The 18,214-nt window shown below is 52.6% G+C and overlaps 1 pseudogene; it reads right to left on the bottom strand.

Annotated features, from left to right (window-relative positions):
* Positions 1 to 15,076: 15,076 nt before the first annotated feature.
* LOC101653869 lies at positions 15,077 to 15,305 on the bottom strand (annotated as a pseudogene).
* Positions 15,306 to 18,214: the final 2,909 nt, after the last annotated feature.

Raw genomic sequence — 18,214 nt, 5'->3', positions numbered from 1 at the left:
CCACCCCTCTTCCCCTGGCACTCACAGCCACTCCAAACACCCTATTTCTCTCCCAGGCTCCCAAGAGCAAAATGTACTCTGTCTGTGATTCCCTGCCCATGCCTGGCAGTGAGTGGAGGAAACCAAGGCCTCGGATTGGATAAGAGAGGTGAGGTCGCCCAGAGAATTAAATGCATACAGCTGTGCATGGGGAGGAGCAAGTCTCGGATTCTTACATCTGACTTCTAGCATATTTTACCATCAGCTTATTGCCCGGGAATGCATCTTTGAAATTATAATGAAAGCCAATTAGAAATAGGAGCCTGTAGACAAATGTTTTCTTTACCCACACTTAGGGACTTTTGAGACTAACCGCTGCAGAATGCGATGCGCAGATGTGTTTGAGACAGAGCCTCAGCTCTAACCAGCAGGGCATAGCGGGAGGAGCCAGCCTTTTCCCTGGCTCTTATCTGGTTGGCTAGTCACCCTGCCGGGGCACACGGAGTAGGTAACAGACCTGGGCTAGGGGCTGCTCCCTCCTCACTCCACTGCCCCCGCCTGTAAAGTAAGTGTGATGGGACTTCTTGCTGTATCTCAGACAAGTGAGGGAACCTCTCCGTGCCTCATTCCCCAGGAGGGATGCTGTGAGGGTTAATTGATGAAAGCATCGGCTACATTCTCAAGAAGTGGAAGGTAGTTTTCTTATAACTACTATTTCTAATTCACAGGATGCAACTAGGAGCCTTGGTGGTATAGTGGTTACGAGTTGGGCTGTGATCTGAAAGGTCAGCAGTTCGAAACCACCAGCCTCTCCATGGGAGAAAGATGAGATTTTCTACTCCCCTAAAGAGCTACAGTCTTGGAAACCCACAGGGGCAGTTGTGCCCTGTCCCTATAGGGTCACTATGAGTCAGGATCTGCTCACTCAATGGCAGTGAGTTTGGTTTGGGTTTGGGAGGTGTGTTAGTCTGGGTATACACGCACATGTGTATAAGAGAGAGTTTTATATAAAGGGTAGTTGTACATTAAGAAAGCATCCCAACCCAGTCCAGTCCAAGCCCATAAGTCTGATATTAGCTTATATGTCAGACACCAATCTATAAAGTCCTCTTCAGACTCACAAAACACAGGAAATGACACCCAATGCAGGACGATCACAGGCCAGTGGGTGGGAAGTCTTGTGGGTCCAGTGGCATTATAAGCATCTCAGCGCTGGCAGGGGTCTCCGAATGGCTGCTCCAGCACCCAGGACTGCATCAAGGTAGGTCCATGTGGCTTCTCCTCAGGGATATCTCACAGGGAATCAGCCTTGTCAGTAGTGAGCCTCGAAGGGTTGAGAGAAAGGTGTCTTCCACCTCCGAGGAGGAAAATGCCATAGTTCCCAGAATCCTCAGGAGGAGACCATTCCCACACAAAGGCCTCATGGCTATAGCTTGATTGACAGGCCAGACTCTACCCCTTCACTCATAATCCTCTCAAATTGACGCCAAATTACGTGACTACCACAGGAGGGCCACATTATGAATTGGATAGAATGGCAGATGTGAATGCCCCTTGGATCCTGCTAACACAGCACAACACACACCTTGTCATCTCTAATCTCCAAGAACAACGTCACCCCTGATGAGTGCTACAGAGTCAGGCCCACACCCCGTGCTGGTGGTGGGGACATGCTCTACTCTCTCTAACACCTTGGGAAGCATCCCTGACCCACCTTCCTCAGGGTGGAGTCAGCCCCTTCTCCCACATCAGAGAGCTGAGCCTGAGCAGATGGTTACCCAATCATTATGTAATGAGGAAGTACCTCACAGGAGCCGACTCCACGCTTCTCCCCTGCAGAGTCCCTCTGAGAGCGATACATGCTGCAGCCGGGGACAAGGACAGGGCTTAGGGAACATGCTTCCTAAGGCACCAAGTAGGACCGAGCACAGAATCTTCCATGGGAGCCCTCAGACCTGGGACCTGCACACAGGAAAGGCGGGTGCTGCACAGTTTGTGAGGAGGGGAAGTCCCCTGACACCCAGGGAAGTTGCTTCAAGCCTGTGTGGCCCTTGGGGGCCTGTTGACTTCCACAAGGTGATGGACAGTCAAAATTCCATCCCCAAACATTGCAGACTTGGGGGTTGGGCTGCCTTTCCCCCTGGCCTGTGATCTTCCTGCATTCAGCACCATTGCATGTGTCCTTTGAGTCTGACGAGGACTTTGCAGCCGACTTCTGGGAAAACCCCAGAAGTCTGTATGTCTGTCCTCAATGGGGAAGCCAGTAGGCTCCGGATGAGGGGATCAAGGTCTCATCTCAGCGCCCTGTGGGTTCCTTCCTTTCTAGATGTCCATTTCCTTCTTTGAAATGATGGCTTTGAGCGGGCATCCTCTTGCTCGTGTTCAGTGACGGACTGTACACTGGACAGAACAGGGAGTGGCTCTAATGTCCATCAAGAGGAGAATGAACCAGCACAGTGCCGAATTCGTTCTCTGAACAATGGGATACTACACAGCAATGAAAAGAACTAAGGATAAAAAAACTCAACACACACACACACACACATACACACTGACAGTCATGGAGTCAGTTCTGACTCACAGAGACCCTATAGGACAGGGGGGGAGGAGACAGCCTCATATTTCCTCTGCAGGAAGGCGAGTGGTTTGGAACTGCTCACGTCTCAGTTCGCAGTCCAACACATAGCCCACTATGCCAGCAGGGCTTCTCAAACTAAGGACAGTTACAACAAACCTAAGCAAACTTCACAGACGTAGATGTTGAACGGAACAGGCACTGTAGTCCATAAAGTTCAAGGGCAGGAAACGCTATCTGAGGGTCTGGAAACCAGGAGAGTTGACTTTGGGGCAGGCAGGAGCTTCTGGACACCAGACTGCTGGCTCTTCAGAGCTGAACAGCGGTCGCTGTGTGCGCTCATCAGTAGGAATTCATCAAGCTGTGTACTTAAGATTGTACACTTGAAAAAAAAAAAAAAGAAAGATTGTACACTTGAGAAAAAAAAAAAAGAAAGAGTGTACACTTGATCGTATTTAAGTTCAACATCCGACCCAACGGGTTAAAAACAAATCTAACTGCTATCAAGTCGATGCCAACTCATACTGACCCTATAGGACATGGTAGAACTGTCCCCGAGGGTTCTCAAGACTGGAACTCTTTAAGAGAGTAGAAAGCCCTGTCTTTCTCCCAAGGAGCGGCTGGTGGTTTCGAACTGCTGACCTTACAGTTTGCAGCCCATTTCACAACCACTCTGCCACCAAGGCTCCTTTAAGCACACACAAAAAAAATCCGGACAGATCAATCTGAAGGCATTTGTTCCATCTGCAGTGATACAGCCTACCTGTGCACCAGAGCCTGAGACAGTCATGGGGCGGACAGAGATGAAAAGGAGACCTGTGGCCTGAGAGAGGACACGGCCAACACAAAGAACCACAGTGACCAGATCAAGTGAGGATGGAGGCACTGGAGGAGCCAGGTCAAGGGGAGGGGCAAGAAGGTCAGCTCCGCCCACAGCACCTGACCGCCCCCTTCTCAGTCTCACTCAGGCAGCTCCAAGCAGAACCATGTGTTGCAGCCCCTCCCTCTCCTACCCGCTTTTCCTGCCACCCTGTCTGCCCAGCAGCACTCCAGCCCGGACTCCAGCTCCTGCTGGGACAGGGTGCTCCATCACTAGACAACCTGTCCTCCCAAGGGCTCAGTCAGACCTCTTCCTTCGTCCCCTCAGACCCAGATGCCTCTACCTCCCAATCCCAGAAGTCCAGGGGAGCATCCTCCAACTGCCACTAGCACCTTCCAGCTCACCGGGCGGTGTCCCCTCTCTCCTGCTCACAGTGCCACGGAGGAGCGGATACCCCATGTAGCTTTCAGCTCGTCCCCCACCTCCTGGGAGCAGGGGCACCCCCAAAACCTCTCTGCATCCTACATTCTCATGCCGGTTTCCCTGCCAGACTCTTCACACCCCACCTCTACTGTCCAACCCTTCTCTCTCCAATTCCCCTGCAGGTCTCAGCTTGCAGATAAAGAGTCCACACTCTCAGGCTCAGCTTCCTCTCCCCAGACTTGCCTGCTGGTCTCCTGTCCCCTCCGTGGTCCAGCCCAGGGGCCGAGCTGTCTCCTCCCTGGCACTTCAGGAAGCTCTGCCACCTGACTCCCTGATCCTGGGGCTTCTCAGCTCCACCAGCTCCTGCTTCTCGTCCTTCTTCCCTGAGCCCCCTCGAGATCCGAAGACCGCCCAGATCCCACCAAGCCCTTACCTCAGTCTCTCCCGCTGTGCCCTCCAGACCTCTCCTGGGAAGTGCAGGCACCCCATGGTTCCCAGGCTCAAAAGCATCCCCTCTGGGCCCCCAGCTCCCTCTTCACCTGCAACCACCTCAGCCTCTCGCTGCAGTTCCTGCTTCAGCAGGATTCAGGTCTCAGGTCTACCTGACTCTCCACAACGCCCTGCCGTGGATCCAAGGCCAACTCACAGCGACCCTGTGGGACAGGGTAGAACCATCCCAGTGAGTGTCTGAGACTGTAACTTTTTAATGGGAGTAGAAAGCCCCAACCTGCCTCCTGAGAAGCGGCTGGTGGTTTTGAACTGCTGACCTTGCTGTTTGCAGCCCAACACATAACCACTATGCCACCAGGGCTCCCACCTCCCAGGCAAAGAAAGGGCAGGGGCATACAGATCTGTGGTCACTTCTGCCAAGCCCTCTGCGTCCAGGGTCAGCTGCATTGATCCACTGAGTTAAGCATTTGTGAGAAGGACCGCGGGCATTGGCAAAGCCAAATGCACTCTGGGAATTCCAGAGGAGCCTTTCTGTGGGGCTGTCCAGGTCCCCTCAGGAGGGTGACTTGAGAATGAGGCTGGAGCAGGGGTGGCCTTAAAGCAGGGGTTCTCAACCTGTGGTCTCAACTCCTCTGGGGGTCCAACAACCCTCTCACAGGGGTCGCCCAATTCATAACAATAGCAAAATGACAGCGATGAAGTAGCAATGGAAATAACTTTCTGGTTGGAGGGTCACCACCACATGAGAAACTGTATGAAAGGGTCGTGGCATTAGGAAGGTTGAGGACCACTGCCTTAAAGGGATCTGCACTTGACTTGAGGCCATGGGAAGCCCTCAGAGAAGATTTTGAGCAAAGAGGGGGTTTCAGGGTGCATACAGGGCTGTGTTCTCAAAGATTCTTCTTCAGCAGCCTCTGTGCAGGAGGGACCTGGGGTGGGAAGAGATGGAGGCTCATTCCCACCAGGAGGCAAGTCGCTTCTAGAGAAAGGTGGGCAATCCTTTGTCAAATGTAATTCTTTGGCCCTTTTTGGATTACAAACAGGTGGCCCTCGGGTCAGGCCAGCCCACCCACCTTCACCTCACACTTCCCCCTCATCTGGCCACTTCCTGGAGCCCTTCAGACCCCACGAGCTGACCACAAGAAGGGCGAGACGCCCCCCTTCGCCAGAGAGAAATCGCAGCTTGGTTTGTTTCTGCAGAGTGTCCGCAGCTCCCAAGCCCCACTGATGAAAGCGGTCTGGGGGGGGGGGAGGGGCGACTGTGCCCCCGGGCCCAGCGCCGGCAGTGGGGCTGCATTCTGCTTGTGGGTTACGCCGAGAAAATCAAACCCGTCTCAAGGGCAGGGTGCCCTTTGAGCGAGGCCACCCAAGGGGGCACACATGAAAAAGCTGAAACTAATGATTTGCAGTTTTCAGATCAGAGAGGTTTCTTTTAATCAGTCCGCGTGGTGGGCTTGTAGGGTTTGGGGTTAACATTCCTGGTTTTCTCTCTTCTACAAGATACGCCCCCTCCCCACCCCCAGCCGGCTGTCTGGAGCCATCTGACAGGGGGGCCTGGGCACCCGCTTTAGGATGACAGAGAGAAGCCTGCAGCAGCAGTCGGGAAGGCCTGAGGGTCTCCGCGATTCTGGCCGTGGGGACAAGGGTCTTGTATTACACCCATTCGACAGATGAAAAGGTGGTGGTTCAGAGAGGGAGCCGATGGGATTCATTTCTTTTTGCTGCCGAACAAACTGCCACCAACTTAATGGCTTAAAACAACACAAACTTATTTTCTCGGGGTTCTGAAGGTCAAAGTCTGCAACAAACTTTAGTGGGCAAAGCAGGGCTGGGGGAACATCCGGCCCTCAGACCCATCAATACTAGCTAACATCATACGCCTCGTCAATGACAGCCAGATCCAACCATCACGTTAGAACAGCGGTTATCAACCTCTGGGTCACCTAAGCTAAGGTGACCAGATTTTAACATTGGTAACGAGGGACACCATTGATAAAACGCATATCCTGGCGAAATAGCCACATGGCAGCCGGAAACCGTATACCCTAGCTTATTGTGCATTCTGTGCAAAAATCGGGACTTTTTTAAAACACCGTGGGATGCAGGAAAAATTGTTAAAAGTCGGGACTGTCCCGCCAAAAGCGAGACACGTCTGGTCACCTTAACCTAAGACCATTTAAAAACACATATTTCCCATGGTCTTAGGAACTGAGACACCGCTCCTCTATCCGTCTCCAGGCGGGTCCGCCCACACGCAGATACACCCACCTACTAGTACCCGGCATGAAGACAGTTACCCAGGATATACCACGGTTCAAGACAAAATTTCATTTACTTGTCATTAGGAATAAATAGTTCCCAATATAGAATGACATCTTGTTTTTGTGATTCATCACTATGCTTAAATGATGTTCCATTTGTAACAGTGAAAATATATCCTGCATATTAGATATTTACATGACGATTCATAACTGGAGCAAAATTATAGTAATGAAGTCACAACGAATGTAATTTGATGGTTGGGGTCACCACAACATGAGGAATTATATGAAAGGGTTGCGGCGTGAGGAAGGTTGAGAACCACTGAGTTAAAGGGAAGCTAATGAAACGTTTGACCAATATGCCTGCAAATGGTGTTAGAAATATCCCAATGGCCGTTGGCTCCTCCCTGTGGGAGTTGCATATTTTCATGTCAACTTGATAAATAAATGTAGGGGTGGAGTCTAGCCTCTCAATCAGGTCACAGCCTGATGATGCCTCCTTGTGGGCTTGGCTTTCTCAGGAGGATTCTGGGAACTTCCTCTCTCTCTCTCTCTCTCTCTCTGCTTCATCTTCCTGTTGAAAAGCCACACTGGGAGAGCTGGAGGAGCCAGGAGCCATGTGGAGACCCCCACCTTCAAGGGGGTGCTTCCACTGCCACTGGATCCACAAGACTTTGTACCTACCAGCCTGCTATCTTCCTGCATTCTGCATCATTGCATGTGACTGCGTGAATCTCAGGAAGGATTTTTGGACTAGTATTGGACTTATGGACTTGATCTGGACTGGGCTGGGATGTTTTCTTAATATACAACTACTCTTTGGTATAAACCTCTTTCTTACATATCTATGAGTATCTCTGGGTTTGTTTCTCTAGTCTGCCTGGCCTAACACACACCCCTTAGGGCTAGAGGAAGGTGTTGGCTGAGCATGTTCCTGTTGAGGGTCCTGAGGGTAGAAGCCCAGTCCTTGCCTTTTCTGGTTTCTAATAAGTTTCTAGAGGAGACCCTTTGCTTCCTCCCATCCCTTGACCTTCTGCTTCTATCACCTCTCCTTCCTGGGCCGCTCTGGTCTCCTGCCTCTCTCTTTTAAGAGACTCCTGTGGTTCCACTGGTGGTGTAGTGGTTATGTGTTGGGCCGCTAACCTAAAGGTCTGCAGTTCAAAACCACCAACTGTGGTTACACTGTGGTTACACTGTGGTGTAGTGGTTATGTGTTGGGCTGCTAACCTAAAGGTCTGCAGTTCAAAACCACCAGCTGCTCCTCCGGAGAAAGATGAGGCTTCCTAGTCCCATGAAGAGTGGTGGTCTTGGAAATCCACTGGGGCAGTTCTACTCTGTCCTATCGGGTTGTTATGAGTTGGAATTGACATCATGACTGTGGGTTTGGTTTTCAAGGTCATTTAGCTTATCGGCAAAGCACCTTGGCCCCATGTAAGGAGCATTCACAGGCTCTGTAGATATCTTTGGGGTAGGAAGATTATTCAGTTGGTGGCCAAGCTGCCTCTAGGCCTCAGCTGGATGCGTAGTGAGCCACGCTGTGGAGGGGGGCACATCTCCGGTAAGTGGGAGCTTGATCATAAACCTTCATCACCTTTCAGAGTTCTCAGACATCAGCAAGCACCTGGATTTGGGAATGCGTTCCCTCGCTGGCCTGGACGCCTCCGGGATTAAACAAAGGAAATGGGGAGAGATGCCCTCCCCATGCGGATGCTCCGCCACTCCTGCCCGGCCAACCTCAAGGCACCTGGGCTCCTGCTGTTTCCACCAACCCTCTGCCCCTGCACCTACCTGTCCACCAAGGCCCAGCCCTTGCCCCGCTTCTGCTGAGAAACGCACATGCACCTCTCCTGTTGCTGCCCAGAGCCAACTCCTTCCCCAGTATTTATACCCCTCCCCTCCATGCCCACCCTCTGCCCCCCACCTGCCTGACAGGATACCTCTCCACCCAGCCATGAGGACACGACCATCATCCATGGTCCTCTCTCCACCAGGCAGCCCAAGGCCAGGTCACCTGCACCTCTGATCTCACGTCTCAGTCTTCAGTCTCAGCATCAGAAGGTCAAGTCAGGCAGTGGCTTTACAGGCACTGGCTCAGGTGCCAAGAAGCCTGGGTTCAAATCCTGGTTCTGCCCTTACTAGTTGTCTGACCCAGGGCATACGATTGACCTTCTCTGAGTCTCAGCTTCCCGACCCAAAACATGGTGCATGTACCCCAAATTCTCATTGAGAAGAATACCTGGGTTCACGTGCACCACACATGTACAATAAAGATTAGTTAAGTATCTCCCTGGTGGGTAGGTACTGATAACATTTCAGACGCCACAGCGACTAAGACAGATCTGTTACCTGAACACGGGGAGCTGCTCTTTAACAGATAACACAAGTCATGACCTGTCTTAGTTAGCTAGTGCTGCTAGTTAACAAAATTCCACCAGGGGATGGCTATCAATTTAGGAGACGAGAAGTCTGACTTCATAGGAGAAGGCTTTCTCTCTATTGGGTCTGGGAGAACCTCCTTGTGTCCTGTCGACCTCTGTGGGCCCAGCATCCTTAGAATCCTCATGTGTCTTGGCCTTCTCCTGAATCTAGGATTCTCATCAAACGGACCTTGGGTCCAAAGAATGCAGCCTGCTCCCGCTCTTCTCTGTCCATAGGTCCCCCCTCTCTCTGCTCAGTGCTCCAAACTTCTACCTCTTAGAAGGTCAAGGGGGTTCTCCTTGCAGCCACGCAGCGTGAGAGGAGTTCTTGCAGCGGCCACCCAAGCGGCATGGCAGGACAGGCATTTCAAAAGTTTCTTCCCCTCTTTGACCGAGTATTGGTGGAAAGGAGTGCCACTGAAACTGTAACCAAAGGAGGCATGATGCTTCCAGAAAAATCTCAAGGAAAAGTCCGGCAAGCAACAGTCCTAGCTGTTGGGTCCGGCTCGAGAGGAAAGGGTGGAGAGATTGAACCAGTGCGTGTGAATGTTGGCGATAAAGCGCTTCTCCCCAGACATGGGGGCACCAAAGTAGTTCTAGACAATGAGGATGATTTAGTTCGAGACGGTGACATTTTCAGGAAGTGTGTGGACTGGAGGAAACCACTGTTGACATGGCATCGTGTGAAGCTGCCCGTTCCACTGAAGTTCTGAACTCTGTCATCATGTAAATAATCCCCATGTCTCTCTTTTATAATAAACTCGTGATATGCAGTGTCGCTAAAATTTTGTTTCTTTGATTAAAACATTTCCAAATAAAAATATGCAAACTGAAAAAAAGAGAAGATAAAGGGGATTCGGGCCACACCCCAGGGAAACAGTACTTAGTCCCTTTACAACTGATGGGCTGATTCCATCAGATCACATCCTGGAGGGGGATGACGTCATTCTGTAACTGCCAAATGACAGCTTCGCATAACATCCAAGCCACTGAGAAGCATGGCCCAGCCAAGCTGGCACCTATCTTGGGGCAGCGGGGTAACACAGCTCAGCCCACGGCATTAGGGAAATAAAACTGTGGACAGTGGCAGCAGGTGGCCCTGTCTGAGCTCATAAGAATGGCCGTTCCAGGCCCCAGGAGCTGGGCCCAAACTGGCTCCACTGGGCTGTTGGCAGTCACCATGAGCTCATGGTAAGTGCCTATTCTCCCTTGTTCTGGTCACAATACAAGCAGACAGCACAGGGTGCTGCATGACCATGGACCTGTCCCTCCTTGACCCTTAGCCCATACCACTGAGGGTAACACAACCTGCCTCTCCTGCCTCTGTCTCGAGGAACAGAGGTCAGCCTACCCCGTCAGCCTTGAACCATCAAGGCCAACGTCCAGCCCCCTGACCACAGGGAACTGCAGGCTTTGGAAGACGACAGAGGATGGAGGGAGAGCCATGAAGACTCCTCTCCTCCCGAAAATGCTCAGGTCCAGCTGCTACTGGCCAGGTCATTCTCTGAGGCTCTGATACAGTGGCAGAGGCCAGGCCTGTGGGGGGTGCGGGGTCTGCAGTCCTGCGCAGGATAAAGCCACAGCTCAGGGAAGAGCCAGTGGCCACCAGGATCTCCCCCAGGGCCTCCGCTTCCAGGAAAGAGGATACTCGGAGCTCCCCCACACTCTCAGAGAAAGGCCTGGCTTATTTGAGAACCAGATGCCCCAGAGGAAACAGGCCCATGTTTTTCTTCACCATCTGCTCGGGCTTGGAGGGCTGGGGGCGCTCCCCTCCCCCTTTCCTTCCTCGCTCTTGTTCTGCCCTGCCTTTCTGTTACCAAAGCCCTGGTTTCTGTTACCAAAGCCAGGCAGCCCCATGATCTCTACACAGAAGGTTTTCCTTAACAGGTCAAGCCAGAGAGGCAGGACGGGGGACAAAGGGTATGGGGGGGCAAAGTTCACGGGCCAGAGAGGAGCCTCAGAGAGGGAAATGCTTCCTGATTTCCAAGAGGTGGGAGTGGCAGGGCTCTGGGGCCCATGGGCTTCCCCCCAAAACACACATACTCACACACACACACACACACACACACTGCTGGCTGGCAGTACAGGACCTGTTGCTGGCCCCAACTTCTAGCCCCCCATGGCAGGGACCTCCCCTGATATGTCCCTGGAGACTCCGCTTCCACCCCCTACCACCACCACCCCACACTTCAAAGGGAGAGCACACCTCTCATGCTGGTGGCCTCCAAGGCTCCTTTAAAAGGGGCTTCCAGAGAGCTGGCCTGGCGGGAGCAAGCGTCCCTCAAAATAACAGGCTGGCTCTGGAGGCCAGGTACTGCCTCCGTTTCCCAGAGGGGGCGGCATAGGCACTCATGTATGTTTTCATGTATCTGTCTGGGGCTTGGTCCTGAGTGATCGGTACCAGTGGTGGTGACTACATACGTAGGCCCAAAAGTGCTGGGTCTTTGCTCCCCATCTGAGTCTGAATCCCACCCCCCGATAGGAGCCTCTGTCCAGAGAGGCCTTGTGGAGCCCACAGTTCCTAGCACCCCGGGGGCCCTAGGAGAGTATCCGAGTCTGAACTCCCTATGCAGCACCTAGTCTCCCTGACCTTGAGACCTCTCTGTGTTCACCTCCCCAGGGGCTCCCCTCCCTGCCTTACGCACCAAGACCTCGGTCTTTGTCACGAAACCCTTCCTGGTTAAACAGGACCGACCACTGATGCTCCCCCGAAAGATCCAGTTTAAAAATGGCCGTTCTCTAGCACATGGTGACACAGGAGAGAAAAGAGAATAATGTCTAAAGGCTCAGGAGTGGCCAGGGATAATAGAAGGTGTGTGTTCATAGGGAGGAACCAGCCGCGGTGGGCTTCCAGATAGGGTGCACGTGGAGCTGAGGAGGCTGGGGAGTCAAGTGGGCGTCCCTGGTGTGAAGTTGGATTCCCTAAAAGGCCGCGTGGCAGAGGTAGACAGGGAAATGCTTAAATATCTGAGGCTTGGCTCTCAGGGAGAATTCCTCACTCCAACCCTCATGAATGCTCCATTCACCATTTCTCAGGAAACTACTGAAGGATGCACTCCATCAAGATGCGGGCCCGCCGAGTGCTCGGAAGTATGGGGTGGCCGAGACCAATGCCACTCTGTCCGGGGGCTCATCCTGAGGGGTGGGGCTCAGACACCGCCTGGTAGCCAAGACCCAGCATGTGTGTGGCTGCCTACCTCATTCCAGCCACTGGTGCAAATCACTTAGGACGCTAAGCCCAGCTGTGAGATACACTGTACGTACAGTAGGCAGGGGCAGGCCAAGGATAGCCCCAAGGTCATGGTGAAGAGTGAAGCCAAGACTAGAATCAACCTCAACCAGCTCAGATCTCAGCAGATGGGAAGGTCCCCGGGGCACCGTTTCTGAGAAAATGAAAGTAAAATAATAGCTACTGCAGGGGTTCTCTACCTTCCTCATGCTGAGACCCTTTCATACAGCTCCTCATGTGGTGGTGACGCCCCAACCATCACATTATTTTTGTTGCTACTTCATCACTGTCATTTTGCTCCTGTGATGAAGCGTCATGTCAATATCTGATAAGCAGGCTGTATTTTCATTGTTACAAATTGAACATCATTCAAGCATAGTGATGAATCACAAAAACAAGATGTCATTCTATATTGTGAACTATTTATTCCTAATAACAAGTAAATGAAATTTTGTCTTGAACCATGGTGTATCCTGGGTAACCGTCTTCACACCGGGTACTCGCAGGTGGGCGTATCTGCATGTGGGCGGTCCCGCCTGGAGACGGATAGAGGAGCGGTGTCTCAGTTCCTAAGACCATCAGAAAGATGTGTTTTCAGATGGTCTTAGGCGACCCCTGTGAAAGCGTCGTTCGAACCCCCCAAAGGGCTCGTGACCCACAGGTTGAGAACCGCTGATCTACTGCCTTAAAGCATCTCAAGAAGGAATCCATAGAGCTGGGGGACACTTTGGAGATGAGCTAAGAACAGTCCTGGGGGAAGCTAAGCAAACTATCACACTCACTGCCATCTAGGCCCTTTAGGACCGAGCAGAGCTGTGTCCCAGGGTTGGCGGGCTCTGAGTCTTGATGGGAGCAGCCTCATCTTTCTCCCAAGGAGCAGCTGGTGGGTTCGAACCACGGAGAGTGCCTCAAACAATGACAGAGAGGGCAAAGGGCACAGAGAAAGAGTCATCCCAGAACACTACATGGTTCAGCTATCACTAGGCATAGAAGATAACTGGCAAATATTGAACTGATCAGAATTAAGATAGAAATTCAACGTACTGAGGAATGAGGAGATGGGGAAACGTGAGTGTGAGGAAGGCAGGGTGTTGGGTGAACCATACTCTGTCTGCCGTGGCTTTCTTAGTGGAGCGTCAACACCGGGAGGGAAGAACGTGGCTTGCACATGATTAAGAGTCTACTCAGGCGGGTCCCCTGGCTCTCTGTGTAAGCCTGAGGGCAAAACTGCCACATAGCTCGCTGATAGGAAGAACTCAAAGGAGGCCTGGATTGATGTCAAGACTTAGCATTAGGCTCCCAACATAGACCACAGCCTTCTTCAAGCCAGGAATTGTCTCTCTCCTCCCTTGGTAACTGTAAGTGTAGGTGTGACGAAATGAAAATACCTGCCATGGCTCTTTGATCCACAGTCTTTGTTACGCCCACCAGGAACTGGGCAGGAGCAGGTAATAACACGGAGAAGACGCGAACTCGGGTATTGGTCCATTCTACCATTCCACTGGGTATAAAAGGGAGCCCCCTCAGAAGCAAGAAGAGGGAATCTCCTGACCATCAAGGAAGAAGAGCTACCAGCAGACCAAGTGTGAGATCCCGACCTGCATCGGTGGATCGCTAAAAGCAAAGTCCAAGGTGAATGTTCATGGGCAGCTTTGTTCAGTTGCCACCTGCAACGAACCCACCCAGGCAGAGGGGTCTACCAGGCTGTCCCCCTCTCTCTGCGGGTGGGTGGCAGGCGCCTCCTGACCTCATGCAGCTGCGAAACGTGACCCACGTCCCTCCTTGCGATGGGTCCTTGTGGCCCTTGTATTGGACCCCTGTATCTTGTATCCCATGTCCAGTCTTGATTCGGTTGGCTCTGTGATTTTGATGCGTATATTCTCCAGTAGCTTTCTGGGAAAGGAGGTGGAGATGTGTTCTCAGTCATCTGTGTAGACTCAATGGCAGATGCAGGTCCCAATAAGCCAGGGGCACCTGTAGATGAAGGAAGGGCCACTTCCCTGAGACCTGAGGGCAAGCATGCCAGGTGGGAAGGGCAGGACAAGAGGCTAAGTAGAACGAAGCTTCAGTGGTGCGGTGGCCAAAGCTTCGAAGTCCTTCCGCACCGGAGACGCAGTGGACTCCCAGCCAGGGTGCCCCATCCGGGCTCCGTCCCCATCCAGCTGTCCGTGGAGGCTTGTGTGTTGCGTGGAGGCTTGTGTGTTGCCAGGAGGCTGCACCCACTAAGATGGACGGAGAAGAAAACCCTGGGGACCCACTTCTGAGAAATTAGCGGACGGACACTCACTGGGTCACAAGGACCTGGATCCTTGGTGGCACAGGACAGGGCAGGAGGCTGTTCCACTGTGCTGGGGTCACCGGGCCATGCGTGGAAAGTGTCTGCATTCAACAACCACAACAACGCTGACTAACGACACTGACCACCCTACCTGTTGTGGTTGTGACTTTTGCTAAATAGACAAACAGGTCACCCAACCGATGAAAAGGCACCGCGGGCAAAGAGGGAGAGGAAATACTCCAACGTGCCTCTCAAAAGTAAAGTGAGGAACACATGGACCATGCTTGCCTTCTTTCGACTCCTCTGTGGCTTCCAAATGTTCTTTTTTGTTGTTGATGTTGTAACATCAAAGTAGTACTTTATTCAATGAGTTTTTTTACACAATATGAACATCGATATCATTACACTTGTAAAAATAATCATTTTAACCAGGATGGACTGATTTTTGGATTTTCAAATCAGAGTCAACGTACATTGACGCAGAATTCTCTTTGCATGAAGCCCAAAAGGGAACAGCATAAAAAGGAGTGTGTCTGTAGCCCCTTTATTTTTGCTGTTTCTTAGAAAAGCAGCTGCAGGCGTGTGACGTAAGGCCTGAGGCAGTGGAAGAGTCAAAGGTGTCATGAATTCACCTGTCAACAACTTTAGGCTCGAACATCAGCCAGTTCTGGAGGAAGTGAGTCTGAGGATGGTTGCTCTCAGCGTGCTGCTCGCCGGTCTCAGGGCCTGGCGTCTGTGTCCTCCAGACAGGGCAGGTATCTATTAAAGCAGCTTTGGCGGCATCCTTTCCGCCATGTCCTTGTTTCTTCTTTTGTCAGCTTGATTTGGGCCCTTTTTCTGCTGAGACTGGGTCTTCTGCTGCCCGTGAGCCATATCCCGTGGGACAGTCTTGTGTCGGAGAGACTGCGCAGAGAGGGAGGGCCGGCGGAGGTCGCCGGAGGGAGAGGAAGCCCGGAGTGCGGCCAGCACCGCTTCTGCCTCCTCCACCAGCCAAAGAGGGGAAAGAGGAGAGATGGGAGCACCACAGCCCGCGCTGCACACACCCACCGCCCGCCCCCCCCTCCCCACCACCACCAATGTTCTCGAATAAACAAAATTCCAACTCAGGGTGGCAGAGTGGGCTACACCTGGAGCTGCCCGCTAGAAGGTCAGTGGTTCGAATCCACCAATGACTCCTCTAGAGAAAGATGAGGCCGTCCGTTCTGGTCAAGATTTAACGTCTCCGAAGCGAAAAGAGCCATTCTGCTCTGCTATTGAGTTCCTGAGACTGCAGATTGTAAAGGCGGCAGACGGCCTCATCTTTCGTCCAAGAGTAGCTGGTGGGTTTGAACAACGGACCTTACACGTAGCTGCCCAATGTTTATCCCACAGCACCACCAAGCTCCTTAAAGCCAAACCTCTCCCAGGTCGGCCAGGCACGGAGCATCCCACCAGGCCTGTGGGATGGACTTCCATCAGCTTTCCCTACCTGATGCCAGCATTTGATTCCATTCCCAGCAATTCCCTTCCATTGCCGGGCACCCACTCACGCCCATGTCAGGCCCAGCGGAAAGCAGCCCTCGGAAGGTCGGCTTGCTTGCACCTACTCGGTGGCCAAGGGGCTGGGGGCGGGGGAGCTGGTTCAGCTAGCAGCAGGCTGCTTTACCCTGTCCCTCTCTGGCCCCATCCATCCCGCTGGCTCTCCGGCAGGGAAAACATGTCTCCTGGTCTCAGTAACTCAAGACCCTGTGCTCCCCCCACCCCGAGCACGGCCGGGCTCAGTCCTTAATCTCTGGGCAGATCCTATGTCTGAAGCCGGGGCAGCTGTCCCACGCCCAGCTGTTGCAAATGCATTTGCAACAGGCCCCGCAGGCAGACAATTTCCAGGGCTGCCACCTCCTTGCCAACAGCCTGGCAGGAGTGGAGCTTCCCTGGCATATCCTTTGCTCAGGGAACCGCCACCCTCACAGAGTAGCTCTGGGTCTGTGAGAGGTGCCACATTCTCTGCACACCCCCACGTTAGACTTGAACTTCTGAGTCATGAGCTTGTAGGGAGCTGAACGTCTCGGCCTGTAAATCCCAATGAGCCCAGCTGCAGTTGAACCCATAAGGGAGCTTTGGACCCTGCCTTATGCCCAGTCCCGGTGGCCTGCAGTGAAAGCTAAGGCAGGTCTCCCAGTCACACGGGGATGATGGGGCATGCCTAGGAAGCAAGGACCAAGCACACCCAGCCTCCATCGGGGTGAAGGGGTGGGGGCTTGTGCCTGGTGGGCACTCCGTCTGGTGCCCCACAATCCACAAGAAACTGAACCAAACCCACTGCCTTCGAGCCGACCCTGACTCACAGCATCCCCACGGCTGAGCAGCGCTTCCCCGCCGAGCTTCCATGGCTGTACATCTTTACTGAGACAAACCTGCTCATCTTCCTGTGAGTTCAGACCAACCGCCTTGTAGTTCGCCGCCCAGCGCCTGAACCCCTGTGTCACCGGGCTCCCTAGAATTCAGAATGTAGCCTGCTAACGCCGAGGGACCCCGTTAATGCTGGATCCCATGCAAAGCGCGAAGCCCTTCTTCGTTCAAAGAGTTCTCTTCCTGTTTCCACAGCCCTAGGGATTGGCTACCACGATTCCATCTCACACAGGAAATCAGCCAGTGCTCTAGGAGTGGAGGCACTTGTCCAGAGTGGTTCTGATTGGTCTACCCCCCCCTAGCCTGAGCCACAGAGCCTTCCTCAGCCAGCTGACCTACCCACACCTACCAGGAACCTACTCGGCTTTACCATCTATTCTGGTTCTGTCTTAGCCTCCAGGTCTGGAAGAGACTTGGGCTATATTCAGTGTGACGGGCAGAAGGTAAGCAGTGATGATGAACAAGACAGACCATTCTTCATTGTTTGATCGATTGATTCATCAATACCTCCCCCCCCTCTGCCATCAATTTGATTCTGACTCATATCAACCCTATGAAACAGAGTAGCACTGCCCCTGTGGGTTTTTGAGACTGTATCTCTTTACAGGAGTAGAAAGCCTCTTCTTACTTCTTTGGAGCTGCTAGTGGTTTCAAACTGCTGACCTTGCAGTTAGCAGCCCAACCCATAACCCACTGTGGCCCCAGATTCCTTGATAGGTATCTAGTGTAGACTAGGCTGTGTTCCACCCCTAGCCCTACATGTGTTATAGACTCTAACTTCTGTGCCGGGGCTCTAATCCTATAAGGGAATAGGTCGTCTTTGTTATGTTGGGATTAGAATGAGATTAGTCATCGGATTCTCACTCCATACAGTCAATTCCGACTCATAGTGACCCTGCTGGAGAAGGTAGAACTGCCACTGGGGGCTTCTGAGAGGGTAACTGTTCACAGGAGTAGAAAGTCCCATCTTTCTTCCTCAGAACAGCTGGTGGATTCAAACTGCTGACCTTGTGGTTAGCAGCCCAACGGGTAACCACTACGCCACTGGGGCTCCTCTAGGATTAGGATTAGGTAGGATTAAGGATAGGTAGGATTGTGTCTTGAGCCCACCTCTTACAAGATATCCAATCAAAACCCAAGCTCCCTGCCATGGAGTCGATGCTGATACATAGCAACCTTATAGCACAGGGCAGAACTGCCCCAGTGGGTGTGGGAGACTGTCACTCTTTATGGAAGTGGAAAGCCTCGTCTTCTTCCTGAAGAGTAGCTAATGGTTCCCAATGGCTGGCTTTGCAGGTAGCAGCCCAACGCTTAAAAGGAAGAGCAAATTAGGTGTAGAGAAGCCAGCAGACATGGGGGAAGTCAGATGGCAAGCCACATGGAGATGGAGCCCC

The sequence above is a fragment of the Echinops telfairi genome, unplaced genomic scaffold (assembly GCF_000313985.2).
Source record: "Echinops telfairi isolate 266 unplaced genomic scaffold, ASM31398v2 ScPeMD7_5;HRSCAF=22, whole genome shotgun sequence".
In the NCBI taxonomy this organism is placed as follows: Eukaryota; Metazoa; Chordata; class Mammalia; order Afrosoricida; family Tenrecidae; genus Echinops; species Echinops telfairi.
This window is presented reverse-complemented; position numbering and strand designations above follow the sequence as displayed.